The sequence below is a fragment of the Loxodonta africana genome, chromosome 15 (assembly GCF_030014295.1).
Source record: "Loxodonta africana isolate mLoxAfr1 chromosome 15, mLoxAfr1.hap2, whole genome shotgun sequence".
In the NCBI taxonomy this organism is placed as follows: Eukaryota; Metazoa; Chordata; class Mammalia; order Proboscidea; family Elephantidae; genus Loxodonta; species Loxodonta africana.
Window position 1 is genome coordinate 61739529 of NC_087356.1, and position 20768 is coordinate 61760296.

Consider the following 20768-nt stretch of genomic DNA (forward strand, 5'->3'; position numbering starts at 1 on the left):
CTTGCCCGCCCCTTCCGGGCCAAGCTTCCCTTCCCGGGGCTGGGGAGGTGTGAGGGGCGGGGTCTCGGGCGCCGGCTGCACGTCGTCTCCGCTTCCTGTGTGGCTAACGGGGTGGGGCTTGGGAGGGCGCGGGTAGTGGGGCGGGAGCTCGTGCTGCCCGGGGGCCGCTGGGTAACGGGCGAGGGGAGGCGCGGTCGGCCGCAGTAGGGGGATGGTCCTGTCACTGAGAGGATCTTAGGACTCAGAGAATTTCAAATCATCCAGGAAAAGAGATGCTCTGGGCTGAAGATCTGACTCTGGGCGAACCAGGGATCCCACAGGGCTGTTAGGGCTTCCTTGAGGAACAAACTGAGCCAACAGTAAATCATACTGATCCTTTTCACAACTCAAATAACGTTTTCAGTGATGTTTCACGCATATTCTTATAGCTGAACATTACAGCCTGAAGAGTGGTCGGGCTCTCTCTCGGTTCCAAGTCTTGTAATCCTAGGACACCTCATTATCCATGTAGAATACCCATTTATTCATTTAGCGTACGTTATTGAAAGCTTTTTAAATACTGGTGAGTCCGCAACTGGGTAAAAAAGCAAAAAAACACTTTTAGACGCTGGAGATCTATAGCAGTAAACAAAACTAATATTCCTTGTTCGTGGAATTTACACTATAGTGAGGGGAAACAAAACCATCCAGTCAGTTCAGACTCACAGTGCCCTATAGAACAGAACTGCCACATAGGGTTTCCAAGGCTTTAATGTTTACATAAGCAGAGGGCCACATCTTTCTCCCACCGAGTGCTTAATTACTGTGCCACCAGGGCTCCTATATTGAGGAGAAGTTACCATATGAACACATGAATAAGTAAATAAGTGTGTCTGATGCTGATGAGTGCTGTGGAGAAAAAGCAGAGAAGGAAGACAGTGTGTTACGGGGCGGGGGGAGGCGGGGCGGGTAGAGGAGGCGGATGGCCAGAGAAGGCTTCGCTGAGGTAGTTTACAGCAAAGACTCAAATGAGATAATGGAACAATGCATGGTAACCCTCAAAGCAGGGTTTTATAAGTGTTCCAGGTAGAGGGAACAGCAAATACAAAGGCCTCAAGGTGGGAGCAAGCCTGGTGTTTGAGAAACAGCAATGAGGCTACCCTCATTGACTGGAGGGGGGGGTGGGTGTAGGTGTCGAGATAGGAGGTTAAAGGCTTGGGGAGGGTGATAATAATATAGAGCTTCGTAAGCCACTGTGAGGCGCTGAGATGAGGAGCCATTGAAGAGTTTTAAGTGAATGAATGCTATAATGTGACTTATTTTTTTTAAATCACTCTGGATGCTGTATTGAGAATAGACTGAAGGGGACAAGGGTAGAAGCAAGGAGATCAGTTAGGAGGCTATTGCAATAATGTAGGTAGGAGATTATGAAGTCTTGGATCAGGGAGGTAGTGGTGGAGCCGGTGAGAAATGGTTGGATTCTAGAGACATTTGGAAAGCAGAGCTTTCAGGATCTGTTGGAGGCTTGGCTACACATGTGTGAGAAAGGGAGGAATCAAGGAACACTCTAGGGGTTTTATCTTGAGCAACTGGCAGGATGGAGTTGCCGTTTACTGAGCTGGGGAAGGTGGTAAAAGAAGCAAGTTTGGAAAGAGGAAGATCAGGAGTTCAGTTTGGGACAGATTAGGTTTTATTTTTTAGACATGTGAGAAGTTGGTTTTATAAAAGAGTCTGGAGTTCAGAGGAAAGTTCCGGGCTAGAAATATAAATTTGGGAGTTATGAGCCTATAGATTTAAAGCCATGAGACTGGATGAAATTGTTAAGGACTGATATAGACACATAAGAAAGGAGGTCCAAGGACTGAGCCTTGGGGTATTTCAAGATTAAACAGGTTGAGAAGAGGAGGGGAATGCAAAGAGATTGGGGAAAAAATCAACCAGTAAGCTAAGGAAAAAAATTAGGAGTATGTGAAGAAAATGTTTCAATAAGAGGACAGATGATCTGGTCAAATGCCGCTAAAAGGTCAAATAAGATGAGGACTAAGAGGTGACTGTTGGATTTAGCAATGTGGAGATTACTGATGACTTTTAAAAGAGCAGTTTCTTTGGAGAAGTTGGAGAGCAAAATCTTGATAGGGCAGACAAGAAAGATGGGGAGGATGAATTAGAGACAGCAAGTTTGGACAACTTTTTCAATGAGTTTTGTCGTAAAAGGACACATAGAAATGGAATGGTGGCTGAAAGGAGAAGTGGATCACGGTAAGGTTCTTTTTTAAGATTGCAGTCCATATTTTTTTATCCACGGGAGATATCTAGCAGACAGGGAAAAACTGATGACACAGGAAAGCGATGGGAGAATTTTTGCATCTATGTTCTTGAATGGGAAAGAGGGAATAGAATCTAGGAAACAGGGAAGGGATTGATGGTATGAGGCCCCCAACTCTCTGCTTGCTTCCCTTTCCTTTTATCTCTTGTAAGATAAAAGGTAGTGCAAGCCACACCCCAGGGAAACTGCCTTTACTTTGAATCAGGGATGTGACCTTAGTAAGGGTGTTACAATCCCACCCTAATCCTCTTTAACATAAACTTACAATCACAAAATGGAGGACAACAACACAATACTGGGAATCATGGCCTAACCAAGTTGACACATATTTTGGGGGGACACAGTTCAATCCATGACAGAGTGCTCAGAAGGAAATCAACACAGCTGACACCCTGATCTCAGACTCCCAGTCTCCAGAACTGTGAGACAAATTTCTGCTTTTATGAGCCACCCAACCTGGGGTACTTTGTGAAAGTAGCCCTAGGAAACTAATAAGCCTTCATCAGGGTGCTCCCCACCTACAAGCAGGAGACAACATCCTGTTTACTACCATCAGCCCACCTGCTCTGCCCTGCCCTGCCCAGCCACACCCTGCTCTGCCCTATCTGAGGATGCTTTGCTCAAGGCTATGTCCAGCCTCCCTGGTCAGCAGAGACACACAAAACCTCTGGGCTCCTGTCTTCTGGTCCTGTGATTTCAGGGGTGCACGTGAGCCCCTTGACCATAAACAGAAGGACATAGGAGAGAGGCCCAAACTTCTGCAGTCCCACCCCCACCCTACCCTACCCCATGGGCCCATAAGTCAGCCCAGTAAGCATTTTAAATACATATTTTAAACTTTTCCAAACAATTCTCCCATTCCTTGACTTTTCTAGCAAGGCTTATCGTCTATATGGTCAAAGCTGGCTTCTCAGGCAGGAAGCAGCTTGCTCAGAATTGTCCATCTTCTCCAGAAACGTTCAAGAATGGGTGTTTCTAGCTCCAGAGTCTTGAGGCCCTGCCTCAGAGCACTCCTCATCAGAGATGAGGAGTTCCGTTTCTGTATCTGGGGATCCCTGGCCATCTCTGCACAAAACTCTGAGTCACTGGATCCTTGGCAGCAATCCCCTCACACAGAATGGACAGTTGACGATTACCAGGGGATGACTTGCTGTTCAATCACCACTACCCTGTTTGTGGCTAACTGCCCCACAACTTGGCCGCCTGCCTTAAGAAGACATCTATAGAGATGGGAAACCTGCCTGGCCCCACTCTCAGGAGGTCTGAATGTTGGGAACTTAGTCTCAGGCAGCTGAGTCTTAAATATTTTTACTCCTCTCCCCAAGTTTGAGCTAGATTTTTCTGTTCACAGCTGGACTAACCACTGTTCTGGTCTATTTTCCGAAAACAGACCATATCACTGTCCTCTGTTCTTCCTCCTCCTTACCCACCTCTCAAAATAACCTTGACAACTGGAAGAATTAGAGGGGGTCCTTCTGCTTGCCTATGCAATAGCGTTTCACTGTAAGTAGCACCAATAGTAGATTGCTCCAGGTGAGCCCAGTTTTCTCCATAGCATCTGTTGTACTGCTCTTTGCAAAAGTCCCTGATTTTATCATAGGTGCAGAAGTCTTCTCCTTCCTGTTGGTGTGCGATAAAAAATTGATATAGGAGTCTCAGCTTCTCTTCTCATTACCAAACATTCATCTGGTAAACACAGAGGTACACTGCTCAGATCCCCCTTCACAGAAGGACTTGTTGCCCCAGACTTTGCGAGTGTTACAATCTATTCAGCTGTCAGTTCCTTCACGGATCGTCCCAGCTTCAGAGAGCTGCCTCGTCCTCTCTTTGAAGAGCAGCGACATCCATTGGCTGATAGATATGGTGGTATAAAGGCCTGGCTGCTTTGGCCTGACTTGAAAGAACTCTCATGGACTATCATTTTAGCTCCAGAGCTCCCTATGGGGTTGGCTGAGGCTGTTTGAACCTACATAGCAGCTCAACCTCTGTGCCCACACCCGCTTCGGCTGCCTCCCTTCCACAGGTATCAATCATAAGAGCACTGCTTGGTAAGCATCCTGAACCCTAAACTCTTAGGATCTGCTTCCTGGAGCCACAATTACAACATCATCTGTCTTAGTCAAGGTTCTCTAGAGAAACAGAACTGGAGTAAGAGAGAGATTGATTTTAAGGAATTGGCTCATATGATTGCCAGGGACTGGCAAATCCAAAATCCACAGGTCAGGTGACAGGCTGGAAATTCCTATAGCCTGGCCTTCCAAAATCTGTAGGTCAGTCAATGGGAAGACTGAAGAGAGAAGGAGTTTCTGACAAAATGTCTGTTTATACTCTGAAGGTAGAACACACCCCAGAGAAACTCCTATTTTTCTCTTAAGGCCTTCAGTAGATTGATTGAGGCCCACCTACATTATAAAATGTTATCTGCTTTACTTAAGGCAAACTGATTTAATCACATGTAATTACTTTATAACAGCAACTAGACTAGTGTTTGACCAAACAACTGGGCATTGTAGCCTAGCCAAGATCGCACATAAAATTCACCATCACACCATCTGAGTGTTGTTAGGCCTCAGAGACTGAGGCACAGGCAGCTTTTAGGCCTTATAACTCCTAGTGTTGAAATCCATAGCCTCCTTGTCATTTATTCTTTTCCTTTCCTTCAAGGAGATCTGCAGCATTTCAAGGACATGGTCTAACCACAGTTTAAAGTCCTTCTTTCTGTTCCCTGTTGACACTGTTGAGCTTTTGGATTAAACCGACTCTCAGGGCCACCCTACCTCTAACCCGTTGCCGTCAAATCAATTCCAACTCATAGTGACCCTATTTAATCAGAGTAGAACTGCCCCATAGTGTTTCGAAGGAACTCCTGGTGGATTCAAACTGTCGACCTTTTGATTAGCAGCCGTAGCTCTCAACCACTATGCCACCAGGGTTTCCACCCCACCTCTAGACTTTTTAGATATGTGAGCAAATAAAGTTTTTTATTGTCCATAGCAATTTGCATCAGGTTTTCTATTGCTTGTGAAATAGAAAGCCCTGAGACTAGCAAAATAGAGGGAGTCAATTAGTCCGGAAAGAAGATTGGAGCAGACAAGCAGAAATCATGGAAACCTTGGAACACTGGTTCCAGAGGTTGCTTCAGTGTCTGAACTTTCCATTCCAGTTCCAGGTCTTCTGTATCCATGCAATGTGTCTCTTCTCTGCTGGTGACTTCACTGGTATATCTGTCCTTTGAAGCCCAAGAAGCTTGGCTAAGAGACTTTGCCTTTAATACAAACCTATTTTTGGCCAAAATAATTTTATTTATCCTTATTACCTATACGTCTTCTCCTCACTTGTCAACTGTCTTGTTATCCAACATTTCGCATTTATGGCAGTAGTAAAAGATCTACTATCTGACTATTTTGCACATTAACGTCTTACATCCGGCAGTAACAAATGCTGAGGTGCAAAGTGAGAGTAATGCTGGCTTTGATGTTTAAGGTTATGTGTCAACTTGGCTGGGCCATGATACTCAGTGGCTTGACAGCTATGTAATGATGTAATTTGGCAGTTATGTAATGATGTAGTCATCCTCAGTTTTGTGATCTGATGTGGTCATCCTTCATTTTCACATAACACCGATTTCACATAACAACTTGGTCTTTGAAACTTAATCGTGCCGATAAGTGAGGAGAGAGTGTATTAATTACCATATTTTTGACTTTTTAAAAAATGTATTCTTAAAGAATAAGAAGTTGCAAACATTAAAGATACTTTCAAAATACATTTCAGGCACTAAAAGCAATTTCAAAAGAGAAATTTCAAAAATGTTTTGTAGAATAAGTAGCAAGACACGCAAGATAACTATTTGGAGAAAACCAAGTCATTCATCTGTATGTGCTCTGCTCTGAATGTTAAGATTAAATTATCTACTGTTAATAGTCACATTTTCTATATCCCATCTCTAAGGACAGAATATTACAGTGAAGAGAACAAATTTTAGAAACAAACTTGGATTTATATTCTGGCTCTGCAACTTACTATCAGTGGTTAAGCCACATAACCTCTGTCTATTTCCTCATTTGTAGTATAAGGGGTTAATAATTGACCTTTCAGGATTTTTTTGTGAGAATTAAGGTAACATATGTAAAACTCACAGCATGTAATGCAAAGGAGAAGTCACCTCTTCCACTTTTAGAAGATTTTTATTTGTTTGCCCAACATCTCTTCCCCGGATTCCCTTTGGTAATAGATCACCAGAGCTCTGACCCTAGGTAGGGTTAGAGACATGGTCCAGCCTGCGATAGTGCTCTATTCTCCTGGCAACAGTGACTGATCCGGAGATGTGCATGTAACCTAAGCTAGGCCAACCAGAGTTCTTCATTAAGATCTTTTTTTTTTTTTTTAAACTAGCTTCATCTTTTGATGATAAGCTGACTTGTCCAATAGGTTAACCACTAGCTACATGTGGCTATTTGAATTTAAATTCAAACTTTATTTTCTCAAATCCACTAGCTACCTTTAAAATGCTCAAATGTGGCTAGAGGCTATCATACTTGACAGAACAGATACAGTATATTTCCATCATCATACAAAGTTATAACGGACAGCCCTGACACTCTAGAATTGGGCAACCATGACTCCCTTCAAAAAGTGTGAGAGTAAAGCAGACACTAAGAGAAAACCAAGAAATGAATGTTTCCAGCATCTCTGTTCCCTCCGAAAGTTTATTACATGGTGCAGGAAACTCCTCCCTTTTTGTTTCAAAAAGTTCAAGCTGAACTTCTGTCACAACCAAAGAATCATGACAAATCACATTCCTTAGCTTGCCGGGTATCAAACCAGACACACAGTCCTGGAGGTCTGATTTCTAGCAAGGGTCTGTAAGCTAGACAAAGCTGAGCTCTTTAAATAGTCTAACACTTGGTGTTAACATTGGACTTTCTCCAGGCCCCCTTCCTTATCAACTTAGTTGGGGCTTTCTTTTAAGGGACTTGTTTTTCCCTATATTGAATCCCATGTATCACAGTCCATCTTTGGACGCCACCACTGAGGGCCCAGTTGTTCTCTGGCTGATTGAGCTTTGTTTTTTATGGTTCTATTGCCTGTCTTATCCTTCTCCCTTTCACATCTTGCCTCAGAACCCTCCTGTTTTCTACCTACATTTTATTCCTGGGACTTGCTGAAGGCACCCTCTTTCAGGAGTATAGTATCGTGAACACTCAACTAAGAAACACAGGTGGAGTCTAGATTGTACCAATTTATAAAATGTGTTTTCACTTGCTAATTATTTTCAGAAAAAGACTGCCAGGTCCTTCTTCCTGAAAGTGTACACTCATCTATGCCAAGAAATTTGGAGGACAGCTACCTGGCCAACAAACTGGAAGAGATCCGTATCTATGCCTATTCCCAAGAAAGGTGGCCCAAATGAGTGTGGAAATTATCGAACAATATCATTAACATCACACACAAGTGAAATTTTGCTGAAGATCATTCAAAAGCTGCAGCAGTACATGGACAAGGAACTACGTAACATAATTGGCATAACACAGTTTATAAAGAAAATGTCCCCTATCCCACTTTCGTGAGTAGCATCTAGGGTCTTAAAAGCTTATGAATAGCCATCTAAGATACGTCTCTTGGTCCCATCCCACCTGGAGCAAAGGAGAATGAAGATAACCAAAGACATAAGGAAAATACTAGCCCAAAGGACTAAAGGACCACATGAACCAGAGACTCCACCAGCCTGAGGCCAGAAAAACTAGGTGGTGCCCAGCTACCACCAATGACTGCTCTAACAGGGAATACAACAGAGAGTCCCAGGCAGAGCAGGAAAAAAACGTAGAACAGAATTCAAATTCACGTAGAAAGACCAGACTCAATGGTCTGAAAGAGACTGGAGGAACTTATGAAACTATGGCCCCTGGACACCCTGCTAACCCAGAACTGAAATAATTCCTGAAGCCTACTTTTTGGAAAAGATTAGACAGGCCTATAAAACAAACAATAATTTACGTGAGGAATGTAATTCCTAGCTCAATCAAATATACGAGACCAAATGGGCAGCTATGGTCCAATAGCAGGAATGAGAAAGCAGGAAGAAGGGACAGAAACTAGACAAATGGACACCGGGAACCCAGGGTGGAAGGGGGACGTGTACCGTCACATTGTGGGGATTGCATCCAATGCCACAAAATAATAGTGTTTAAATCTTTGAGTGAGAAATTAACTTGAGCTGTAAACTTTCACCTAAAGCACAATTAAAAATAAAAAAACTGCATAATGCTCAAGGCAGATTTTTTTTTACTACTTAAACTAAACTATTGTCTGGTTTTAAGAAGATTTCAGAGAATATTTTTGGTTTAAGGTTTAAAGATTTTCTCAGGACAATAGTTTTAGGGGTTTACCCAGCCTCCATGGCTCCAAAGAAACCCTAGCGGCATACCAGTTAAGTGCTACAGCTGCTTAACCAAAAGGTCAGCAGTTGGAATCTGCCAGGCTGTCCTTGGAAACTCTACGGGGCAGTTCTGCTCTGTCCTGTACGGTTGCTATGAGTCAGAATTGACTCAATGGTAGTGGGTTTGGTTTTGGTTATGGTTCCAAAAAGTCTGGAGTCTCTGAAAACTTGAAATTCTGTTCTACATTTTTACCCTTTTGATCAAAGATTCTTTCACAGAATCTTTGATCAAAATGTAATGGTAGCTGGGCACCATCCAGTTCTGGTATCATGGCAAAGGAGGCAGTTGTTCCTGGAGGCAATTAGCCATACATTCCATTTCTCTTCCTATTCCTGACATCTTCTTCCCCTGTTTCTCCAGGCGAATAGAGACCGATTGTGCCTTGGATGGCCACTTGCAAGATTTTAAGACCCCAACGACTACACAACAAACTAAGAAGTAAAAGAGAATCACTAAAAATGTTATTAGGCCAAGTAACTGGGCTGTCCTATGAAACCATGACCCTAAACCTCCAAACCAAGGAACCAAATCCCATGAGATATTTGGTTGTACATAAGCAGCCTCAGCAGCTACTATTTTTTTGTCATTGTTGTAAATATATCTATCACACAACTTTTGCAAATTCAACTTTTTACAGTGGACAACTTACTGACAACAATTACAATAATTAGCTGTGCAACTCTACCCTTAATCAATGTGATATTTCCATCACCATTAATTCCCTCTTTCCCCCTCCCTCTGCTCCTGGAAACCACTGATAAATTTTGGTCTCTATACTTTTGTCTTTTTATGTAAGTGAGGTTATACAATGTTTGTCCTTTTGTGATTGACTTATTCCACTCTGCATAATGTCTTCTAGCTCTATCCATATTGTAGTATGTATGGAGACTTCATTTCTCCTACTGGCTTAGTAGTGTTCCATTGTTTATCCATTTATCTGTTGATGGGCATTTAGTTTGTTTCCACCTTTTGTCTATTGAGAATTGTGCTGCAGTGAAGATTGGTGTACAGGTCTCTGTTTGAGTCTCTGCTTTTAAGTCTTTTGAGTATATACCCAGGAGTGGAATTGCTGGATCACATGGTAGTTCTACCTCTAGTTTTTTGAGGAACTGCCACACTGTTTTCCACAATGGCTATACCATTTTGCATTCCCACCAGCAATGGATAAGGATTCAATTTTCCCACATCCTCACCAACATTTGTTATTTTGTTTGTTTGTTTTTAATCTTAGCCATCCTAGTGGGAAAAAAAAAAAAAAATGTGGGAGTGAAATAGTATCTCATTGTGGTTTTGATTTGCATCTCTCTGATGGCTAATGACATTGAGCATCTTTTCATGTGTTTGGTGGCCAATCGAATGTCTCTTTGGTGAAATGTGTATTGAAGTCCTTTGCCCATTTTATGATTGGGTTATTTGTCTTTTTGTTGTTAAGCTGTCAAACTTTTAAATATATTTTGGTTATCGGATTCTTATCAGATATTTGATTCCAAAGATATCCTCTTACTTTTGAATGTGCTCCCTTCCCCCTCCCTTACATCTCACCCCTCTTTTTAATGTCTGGAACATACAGTGCTAGCTGGCTAGCTGATTTCCCTTTGTGCCTCCCTCTTTGGGAGGAAGGCAGCAGTGGGGGATGGGAGCAAATCTTTCTCCGACACATGGTTGGTGGGTGGACTCCATCTGAGGATCTAGGGGAAGGGATAACAATGAAGCCTTTCACAAGTTGGGGGGTAATTTGTGGCTTTCCTCATGATTTTTCAACCTGTTTGTTTTTGAGCACTAAAGCTTTATGAAAACAGAACTTCAGAGGAGTTCTCTAGAATGTCCTCACTGCATCTTAAATAGGTCCGCAAAAGCTGGCTCTTTCCAATACTTTAATGCCAATTAATTTCTCCTCTTTTATCCTCTGGAGAGCTGCTGAACACAGCACGTTTTGCAACCATGGACACAAGCCTGAGTTCCTCTCAGTTTCTGAGGGGGTGGGAATTCTATTCAGAAATCAAATATTTACTCTCAGCATAAAAGGCTTTGATTTTTTCAGTTTTCCTGTGCTGAAATGGGAGTGCCTCCACTTTGCCTTCTCAAAACTTACCCAGGTCCATGCTGCCCCTTTCTTCCAGCACCTCCACACGTTTTGAAATACCATATCCCTGTGGAACCCTTTTCCTCTGAGATACTCCTCGCAGTAATAGAAATTGGCTGGCAGCAAAACCAATTTTCAGAATGAACTTTCTGGGAAGGAAAGAGAAGCCTTTTGGCTCCATCTCCACTTTCTATTTGATGTTTCTCTGAAGCAACCCAAAGTAAGGTCACCTAAAAGAACTTTAAAAAGAGAAAGGAGAGAAAAAATGTTCTTGGGGAGAGTCACTCCTCACCGTCCAGGCCCACAAAAGACTTGTTTTGTTCCGAAGGGAGCTAGCAAATCTGTCTCTTGTTCAGAGGATGCTGGAGCAGCTAGACCCTGCCTCCTCTCAGCACAAAGCCTCATACAAATTCCTTGTTTCCCAGGCAATGCTCTGCAGCTCTGCAAATTCTCTGGCTGGTGTTTGCCTCTCTCTTTTTTCTGGCAAATTGAACTTATAGTAGGGACATCTCCAGCACTATTCAAACATAGGTTTATGGAACAAAGAATCAAAACTACCAGCAGCACTAGTACAGGGCTCAAGGAGGGGGCAGAGAGGGCCATCTTACATCCCGGAGCTTAGTCAAAGAGTAGGTGCTGGGGATAAAAGATTAAACCAGGACAGGAAGTGGGCTTCCGACTGATAAGGAGGTGGTGAAACTTCCTACTAAAGAGTTGGGGAGGCAGTTAAAAGCCTAAGCTTTGTTGGTTATCAACCTAGATTTCTAATCCAAATCTGTCACTTAGTAGCTGTGTACTTTTACCAAGTTGCTAACCTCTTGAAATTTTAGGTTTTCTTTGTAAAATAGGCTTATAATTTCTACCTAATGGGTGCATTGGGAGAATTAAACGAACATATGTATATAAAATGCCTGACAGAGTAAGTAAGGAGTAATTTACACACACATACACACACACACACACACACACACACGGACAGCAGTCAGAGGAGTGAAGAAAATTTGGATGGGGTGCCTTCACGTGGGCAGGTCAGAAGTCTCTCTGACCTCTCCTTACTCTTTGTCAGTTTGTCATAGTTACCACTAATTTGTCAGTTTGTCATACTGTGGTTGCTTGTGTGTCACTGTGATGCTGGAAGCTACACCACCAGTATTTCAAATACCAGCAGGGTCATCCTTGGTGGAGAGCTTTCAGTGGAGCTTCCAGACTAAGACTAGGACTAAGGAACTGGCAGTCTATTTGTGAAAAATTGGCCAGTGAAAACCTTATGAATAGTGGCAGAACATTGTCTGATACAGTGGCAGAAGATGAGCCCCTCAGGTTGGAAGGCACTTGAAATATAACTGAGGAAGAACACCTCCCCTAAGAAGAGTCACCTTTAATGACGTGGATGGATTCAAGCTTTTGGGACCTTCACTTGCTGATGCGGCACATCTCAAAAACGAGAAGAAACAGCTGCAAACATCCATTAGTAATCAGAATGTAGAATGTATGAAGTATGAATCCAAGAAAATTGGAAGTTTGTCAAAAATGAAATGGAATGCATAAAGATTGATATCTATGATTTAGTTATCTAGGCATTAGTGAGCTGAAATGGACTGGTATTGACCATTTTGAATCAGACAATCCTATGCTGGGAATGACAAATTGAAGAGAAATGGCATCACATTCATTGTGAAAAAGAACATTTCAAGATCTATCCTGAAGTACAATGCTGTCAGTGATAGGATAATATCCATACACCTGCAAGGATGACCTGTTAATATGACTATTATTCAAATTTATGTACTAAGCACTAAGGCCAAAGATGAAGAAATTGAAGGTTTTTACCAACTTCTGCAGTCTGAAATTGATCAAACATGCAATCAAGATGTGCTGATAATTACTGGGGATTGAAATGAAAAGTTGGAAATAAAGAAGGGTCAATAGTTAGAAAATATGGTCTTGGTGATAGAAACAACACTGGAGATCACATGATAGAATTTTGCAACACCAATGACTTATTCATTGCAAATACTTTTTTTAGCAATGTGGTGACTATACATGTGGACCTCACTGGATGGAATACACAGGAATCAAATCAACTACATCTGTGGAAAGAGACGATAGAGAAGCTCAATATCATCAGTCAGAACAAGGCGAGGGGCCGACTGTCAAACAGACCATCAATTACTCATATGCGAGCTCAAGTCAAAGCAGAAGAAAATTAAAACAAATCCATGAAAGCCAAAATACAAACTTGAGTATATCCTACTTGAATTTAGGGACTATCTCAAGAATAGATTTGACACATTGAACACTATGGACCAAAGACCAGATGAGTTGTGGCATGACATCACAGATATCATACATGCAGAAAGCAAAAAAGTCATTAAAAAGGCAGGAAAGAAAGAAAAGACCAAAATGGAAGTCAGAAGAGAATCTGAAACTTCCTCTTGAACAAAGAGCAACTAAAGGAAATGAAAGAAATGATGAAGTAAAAGAGCTGAACAGAAGATTTCAAAGGGTGGCTCAAGAAGAAAAAGTAAAGTATTAAAATGAAACGTGCAAAGAATGGATTTAGAAAACCAAAAGGGAAATTACTTCTGGCATTTCTCAAGTTGAAAGAACTGAAGAAAAAATTCAAGCCTCCAGTTGTAATAATGAAGGATTCTATGGGCAAAATATTGAACCATGCAGGAAGCATCAAAAGAAGATAGAAGAAATACACAGAGTCACTGTATCAAAAAGAATTGGTTGACATTCAACCGTTTCAGAAGGTAGCATATAATCAAGAATCAGTGGTATTGAAGGAAGAAGTCGTAGCTGCACTGAAGGCATTGGAGAAAAACAAGCCTCCAGGAACTGACAGAATACCAACTGAGATGTTTCAACAAATGGATCCAGCGTTGGAGGTGCTCACTTGCCTATGCCAAGAAATTTGGAAGACAGCTAACTGGCCAACTGACTGGAAGAGATCCATATTTGTGGCCATTCCAAAGAAAGGTGATCCAATAGAATGAGGAAACTATTGAACAATATCATTATTATCACACTAAAATAAAATTTTGCAGAGTCACAGAGGGCTTCTCAAATAAGGAGTTGGCTGAAGCAGCTGTATATGGCAGAAAAGTGGAGAGAACTGGGTCCAGCTGTTCAGAAGAAGACACTGCCCTTGGATATGAATCTGTTGAAATGCTCAGAGGAAGAAGAGTCCACAGCCTTGGCTGAGCAAAGGCATTAGTGCAGCAGTCTCACCGTTGTTTCAGTCGGCGCCATTATTTCAGCAGGCACATTGTGCAGAGCTCAAAAGTGAGCCTTATGGGGAGACCCAGAAGAATGAAGACTTACAGTTCCTGCCCTGGAGAACTTCTCAGGCTAAAGAAGAGATGGCCACAGTCACCAAATTTTCTGATCCAAAAATCGAACATGTGGACTGACAAGTATAAATGTATTTTTGAAGTTAAAGAAGTGCAATGTTTACAATCAGAATATACCTTAAAAATCCAGTCTGCATCATCAACAATTAGATGGGACATACTCACTTGGAAAAATCCAAAGAACCCATGGGAGGCTAAAACAAGATAAGTTAGGGCAGCTGAAATAAGAGAATAAGTTGGCTATGACTGTTACCTTATGTCTCTGCAATCCAATTTATTGGATCATTGTCCCCCCTCCCCTAAAAGTTGCAATTCCCAGTATTTCTGAGAATTCCTGTAGGGATGTCTCATGTGTGTCCACAAATCATTCTGTCTCCTGAAGTCAATACTTGGAGCCCTCCTTGCTCTCCTGCCTTCGTCCCAGCTCCTCCTCACGCTTGTATTTTATTCTATCCAACTATGTGAGAAGCCACCTTGAAGGAACTTGGGCAAGTTCTCATCCCTTTAATACTGAGAAAATGTGTTGAGCACCTACTGTGTGCCAGGCCCTGTACTGGGCACTAGGGATACAGAGAAAAATAAGATATAGTCTTTAACATCAAAGAGCTCTCTGTTTAAACTGGAACCTTCCATTAGGGGTGGGAATGTAAAATGGTATAGCTACTATGGAAAACGGTTGGGCGATTCCTGAAAAAGCTGAACATAGAACTATCCTGTGGCCTAATCCTAGGTGTATACTCAGAAGAGTGAAAGCAGGAACACAAACAGAACCCTGTACACCGATATTCACTGCAACGCTTTTCACAATAGGCAAAATGTGGAAACAACTGATATATCCATAAACAGGTGAATGTATAGACAAAATGTGGTACATAACATACAATGTGTTACCCAGTTGGGGTCTGTGCCCTGGAACAGTTGAGCCAATGAAATGTACTCCAAGTCAGAAAGAGAGAGAAAGTTTATTAGGAGGTGACACCAATGGAGAGGTCCCAAAAGCAACTCAGGCTGTGCTTTATGGAGTTCCCCCAAAGGCCATTTTTACACCAGAGCTTATATATCATTTTGGCAAGGATTACCTAATGTTTTTAAGCATGTAGCCCACAGGTGGTCATGTAAATCACAAAACAACTATAAGAAACTCTTTATTAAACTGAAGATATGCATGGTGGACATCTGGACTCTAATCTGCATGTTTGTAACAGGCTGAAAAAAACTTACATAAGAATCTCTCAGCTAGTGGAACTGCCCTGCCAAGTCCACTCTTGAGATAAGGAGCAAGAAAGAAAGTTGCAGACCAAAAGCGTCAGGCAGCCTTCCTAGCTGCCATCTTGCAGGCTGAAGGCCATTTCTCAATAGAACAAAGAAGAGAAGAGAGATCAAGTTTGCAGGAGCCGAGAGAGCTCCGCATCCCTTTGGAAAAGGACCAGTGCAGCTGGTGCAATCAAAAAATTGTTATAGATTACTTAGAGTATCATTATGGCATTAGTTACGTGAAACTCTCAATCACCCATTTTGAAAAGGAGAAAGCATGTTGCAAGGCATTAGGGTCACAAATGGAATCTTACTAAACCATAAAAAGAAATGAAGTCCTGGTGCATGCCACAGCGTGGATGAACCTTGAAAACATTACACTGAGCAAAATAAGTCCGTCACAAAAGGACAAATACCATATGATCTCACTTATATGAAATAAGCAAATAAAAATAAACCAAATTATTAGTGGTTACCAGGCGTGGGGAGGGGAAAGAGGGAGTTTTTGCTTAGGGAACATTGAGTTTATGTTAATAGTGGTGAAATAATTTGGAAAAGTAGCCAAAATGGTTGCATAAATTTGAAGAATGTAATCAGTGTCACTGAATTATTCATGTAGAAATTGTTGAATTGGCCTATATTATTTAGTGTATATTTTCACCACAATTTATTAGGTGAGAAAGCCACATAAGCAGGCAGTTATAATCAATATCTTCTATAGATCTCCTCATCTCCAAAATACCTGAAGGAGGATTGCAAAACTGCTCCCTACACTCAGATGTACAAAGGAAGGGTAACTCCTTTATATCTTTTACTTGCTGTGACCTTACACATGAGCCTCTTAATATTCAGAGCAATCCAAGAGTTGTAGCAAAAAGCAGACAAAAATGAGGAAAAAATAGACAAATTCATGGAAAATACAGACAAAAAAAAAATGGAACAATTCAGGAAAGTAATCCAAAAAACGAAAAACCAAACCCATTGCTGTCGAGTCAATTCTGACTCATAGTGACCCTACAGGACAGAGTAGAACTGCCCCACAGGGTTTCCAAGGAGTGCCTGGTGGATTTGAACTGCCAGCCTTTTGGTTAGCAGCCATAGCACTTAAACACTACACCACCAGGGTTTCCAAAAACCTGTTGCAGTCAAGTCAATTCCAACTCATAGTGACCCTATAGGAGAGAGTAGAAATGCATCCCCCTTTGGAGAGTGGCATCTGGGGTATTAAAAGCTAGCAAGCAACCATCTAAAATGCTTCAATTGGTTTCAACCCACCTGGAACAAGGAAGTATGAAGAACACCAAAGATACAAGGTAATTATGAGGCCAAGAGACAAAAAGGACCACATAAACCAGAGGCTACATCAGCCTCAGACCAGAAGAACTAGGTGGCCTGGCCACAACAAATGACTGCCCTGACGGGGAACCCCTGAGGGAGCAGGAAAGCAGTGGGATGCAGATCCCAAATTCTCATAAAAAGACCAGACTCAATGGTCAGACTGAGACTAGAAGAACCCCAGAGGTCATGGTCCCCAGACCTTCTGTTAGCCCAAGACAGGAACCATTCCCAAAGCCAACCCTTCAGACAGGGATTGGGCTGGACTAAGGGATGGAAAATGATGCTGGTGAAGAACAAGCTTCTTGGATCAAGTAGACACATGAGACTATGTTGGCATCTCCTGTCTGGAGGGGAGATGAGAGGGCAGAGTTGGACAGAAGATGGCTGAATGGACACGAGGAGAAAGAGTGGAGGGAAGGAGTGTGCTGTCTCATTAGGGGGAGAGCAATGAGGAGCATATAGCAAGGTGTGTATAAATTTTTGCATGAGAGACTGACATGATTTGTAAACTTTCACTTAAAGCACAATAAAAATTAATTTAATAATTAAAAAAAAAAAAAAACTCCCAACCAAAAAAAGCCCTGGCCCAGATGGCTTCACTGGAGAATTCTACCAGATATTCAGAGAAGAGCTTATACCAGTACTGCTCAAACTATTTCAGAACATAGAAAAGGAAGTGATACTTTTGAATTCATTCTATGAAGCCAGCATAACCCTGATACCAAAATAAGGCAAAAACACCACACAAAAAAAAGAAAATTACAGACCTATATCTCTCATGAATACAAATGCAAAAATTCTCAACAAAATTCTAGCCAATAGAATCCAGCAGCATGTCAGAAAAATAATATACCATGACCAATTAGGAGTCATGCCAGGAATACAAGGGTGGTTCAACATTAGAAAATCAATCAATGTAATCCACGATGTAAATAAAAGGAAAGAATCACATGATCATCTCAATCTATGCAGAAAAGGTATTTGACAAAGTCTAACACCCATTCCTGATAAAAAGTCTCAATAATATAGGTATAGAAAAAAAAACATAATAAAGGGCATCCATGCAAAACCAACAGCCAACATCATTCTCAGTGGAGAGAGGCTGAAAACATTCCCCTTGAGAACAGGAACAAGACAAGGATGCCCTTTATCACCACTCCTATTTAGCATTGTGTTAGAAGTCTTAGCTAGAGCAATAAGGCAAGAAACAGAAATAAAGGGCACCCGAATTGGTAATGAGGAAGTTAAACTCCCCGTATTTGCGGGTGATATGATACCATACTTAGAATATCCAAAAGACTACACCAGAAAACTACTGGAACTGATAGAAAGAATTAGCAGAGTAGCAGGATACAAGACCAACATACAAAAATCAGTTGGATTCCTATATACCAATAAAGAGAACAATGAAAAAGAAATCAGGAAAACAATACCACTTATAATAGCCCCTAAAAAAATAAAATACTTGGGAATAAATCTAACCAGAGATGTAAAAGACCTATACAAAGAAAACTACAAAACACTACTGCAAGAAACCAAAAGAGATCTACATAAATGGGAAAACATACCATGCTCATGGACAGGTAGACTCAACATTGTGAACATGACAATTCTACTTGAAGTGATTTACAAATACAATGCAGTACCAATCCAAATACTAACAAGATTCTTTAAAGAGAAGGAAAAAATTATGATTAACTTTATATGGGAAGGGATGAGGCCCCAGATAAGTAAAGTGCTACTGAAGGAGAGGAATAAAATAGGAGGACTTGCACTACCTGACCTCAGAACCTACTATACAGCTACGGTAGTCCAAATAGACTGGCACCGGTACAACGACAGATACATTGACCAATGGAACAAAATCGAGAACCCAGATGTAAATCCACCCACCTATGGTCACCTGATCATCGACAAGGGCCCAAAGTCCATCAAATGGGGAAAAGAAAGTCTTTTAAACAAATGGTGCTGGCAAAATTGGATGTCCATCTGCAAAAAAATGAAACAGGACCCATATCTCACACCATATACAAAAACTAACTCAAAACGCATCAAAGACCTAAATATAAAGCCAAAAACTATGAAGTTCATAGAAGAAAAAATAGGATCAATACTAGAGGCCCTAATACATGGCATTAACAGGATACAAATCACAACCAACAACACACAAGCTCTAGAGGATAAGCTAGATAACTGGGATCTTCTGAAAATTAAACACTGCGCTCATCAAAAGACTTCACCAAAAGGGTAAAAAGAGAAACTACAGACTGGGAAAATTTTTTGGCGATTACAAATCAGACAAAGGTCTAATCTCTAAAATCTACAAGAAAATCCAACACTTCTACAACAAAAAGACAAATAATCCAATTAAAAAATGGGCAGAGGATATGAACAGACACTTCACAAAAGAAAACATTTGAGCAGCCAACAGACACACGAGGAAATGCTCAGGATCTCTAACCATCAGAGAAATGCAAACCAAAACCACAATGAGATACCATCTCACCCCAGCATTACTGGTACGAATCAATAAAACAGAAAATACCAAACATTGGAGAGGCTTCAGGGAGATTGGAACTGCTGGTGGGAATGCAAAATGGTATACCCATTTTGGAAAATGACATGGTGCATCCTTAGAAAGCTAGAAATAGATACACTATATGATCCAGCAATCCCACTCCTAGAAATATATTCTAGAGAAATAAGAGTCATTACATGAATAGATATATGTACACCCATGTTCGTTGCAGCATTGTTCACAATAGCAAAAGGATGGAAACAACCTAGATGCCCATCAACAGATGAATGGATAAACAAACTGTGGTACATACAAACAATGGAGTATCATGCAATGCTAAAGAACAATGAGGAATCTGTGAAGCATCACATAACATGGATGCATGTGGAGGACATTATGCTGAGTGAAATAGTTCAATCATAAAAGGACAAATATTGTATGAGACCACTACTGTAAAAATTCATGAAAAGGTTTACATACGAAAAGAAACAATCTTTGATGGTTACCAGGGTGGGGATGGAAAAACAATAGACAATAGATAAGTAACTTTGGTGAAGAATAAGACAGTACAAAATACTAGGGAAGCCAGCACAGTCTGTACAAGGCAGAGCCATGGTAGCTCCGTAGACACACCCAAACTCCCTGAGGGACCGAATTGCTGGGCTTAGGGCTGTGGGAACCAGGGTCTCAGGCAGCATCTAGCTCAATTGGTATAACACGGTTTATAAACAAAGTGTTCTACATTCTACTTTGATGAGTAGCATCTGGGGTCTTAAAAGCCTGTCAACGGCCATCTAGGACACTCCACTGGTCTCACCCCTTCAGGAGCAAGGAAGAATGAAGAAAACTAAAGACACAAGGGAAAGATTAGTCCAAAGGACCAACGAAGCACATCTACCACGGCCTCCACCAGAGTGAACCCAGAGATGGTGCCCGGCTACCACCACTAACTGCTCTGACAGGGATCACAGTAGGGGGTCCCGAACAGAGGTGGAGAAAAGTGTAGAAAAAAAATTCTAACTCAAAAAGAAAGACCAGACTTGCTGGCCTGACAGAGACTGGAGAAACTCTGAGAGTGTAGCCCCCAGACACCTTTCAGCTCAGTAATGAGGTCACTCCTGAGGTTCATCCTTCAGCCAAAGATTGAACAGGCCCATGGAACAAAACAAGGCTAAAGGGGCACACCAGGCCTGGGGCAGGGACTGAAAGGCAGGAGGGAACAGAAAAGCTGGTAAGAAGGAACCCAGGGTTGAGAAGGAGAGTTTTGACATGTCATGGAGCTGTTAACCAATGTCATACAACAATGTGTGTACTGTTTGATGAGAAACTAGTTTGTTCTGTAAACCTTCACCTAAAGTTCAATTAAAAAAAAAAAAGAAGAAGAAGAAGAAAAAGATGATTACTGCATTAACAAAATTAAACCAGGGTTAGAGATAGCCAAGAAGAGAGTTGTGAACTTTGGTCTCACCAA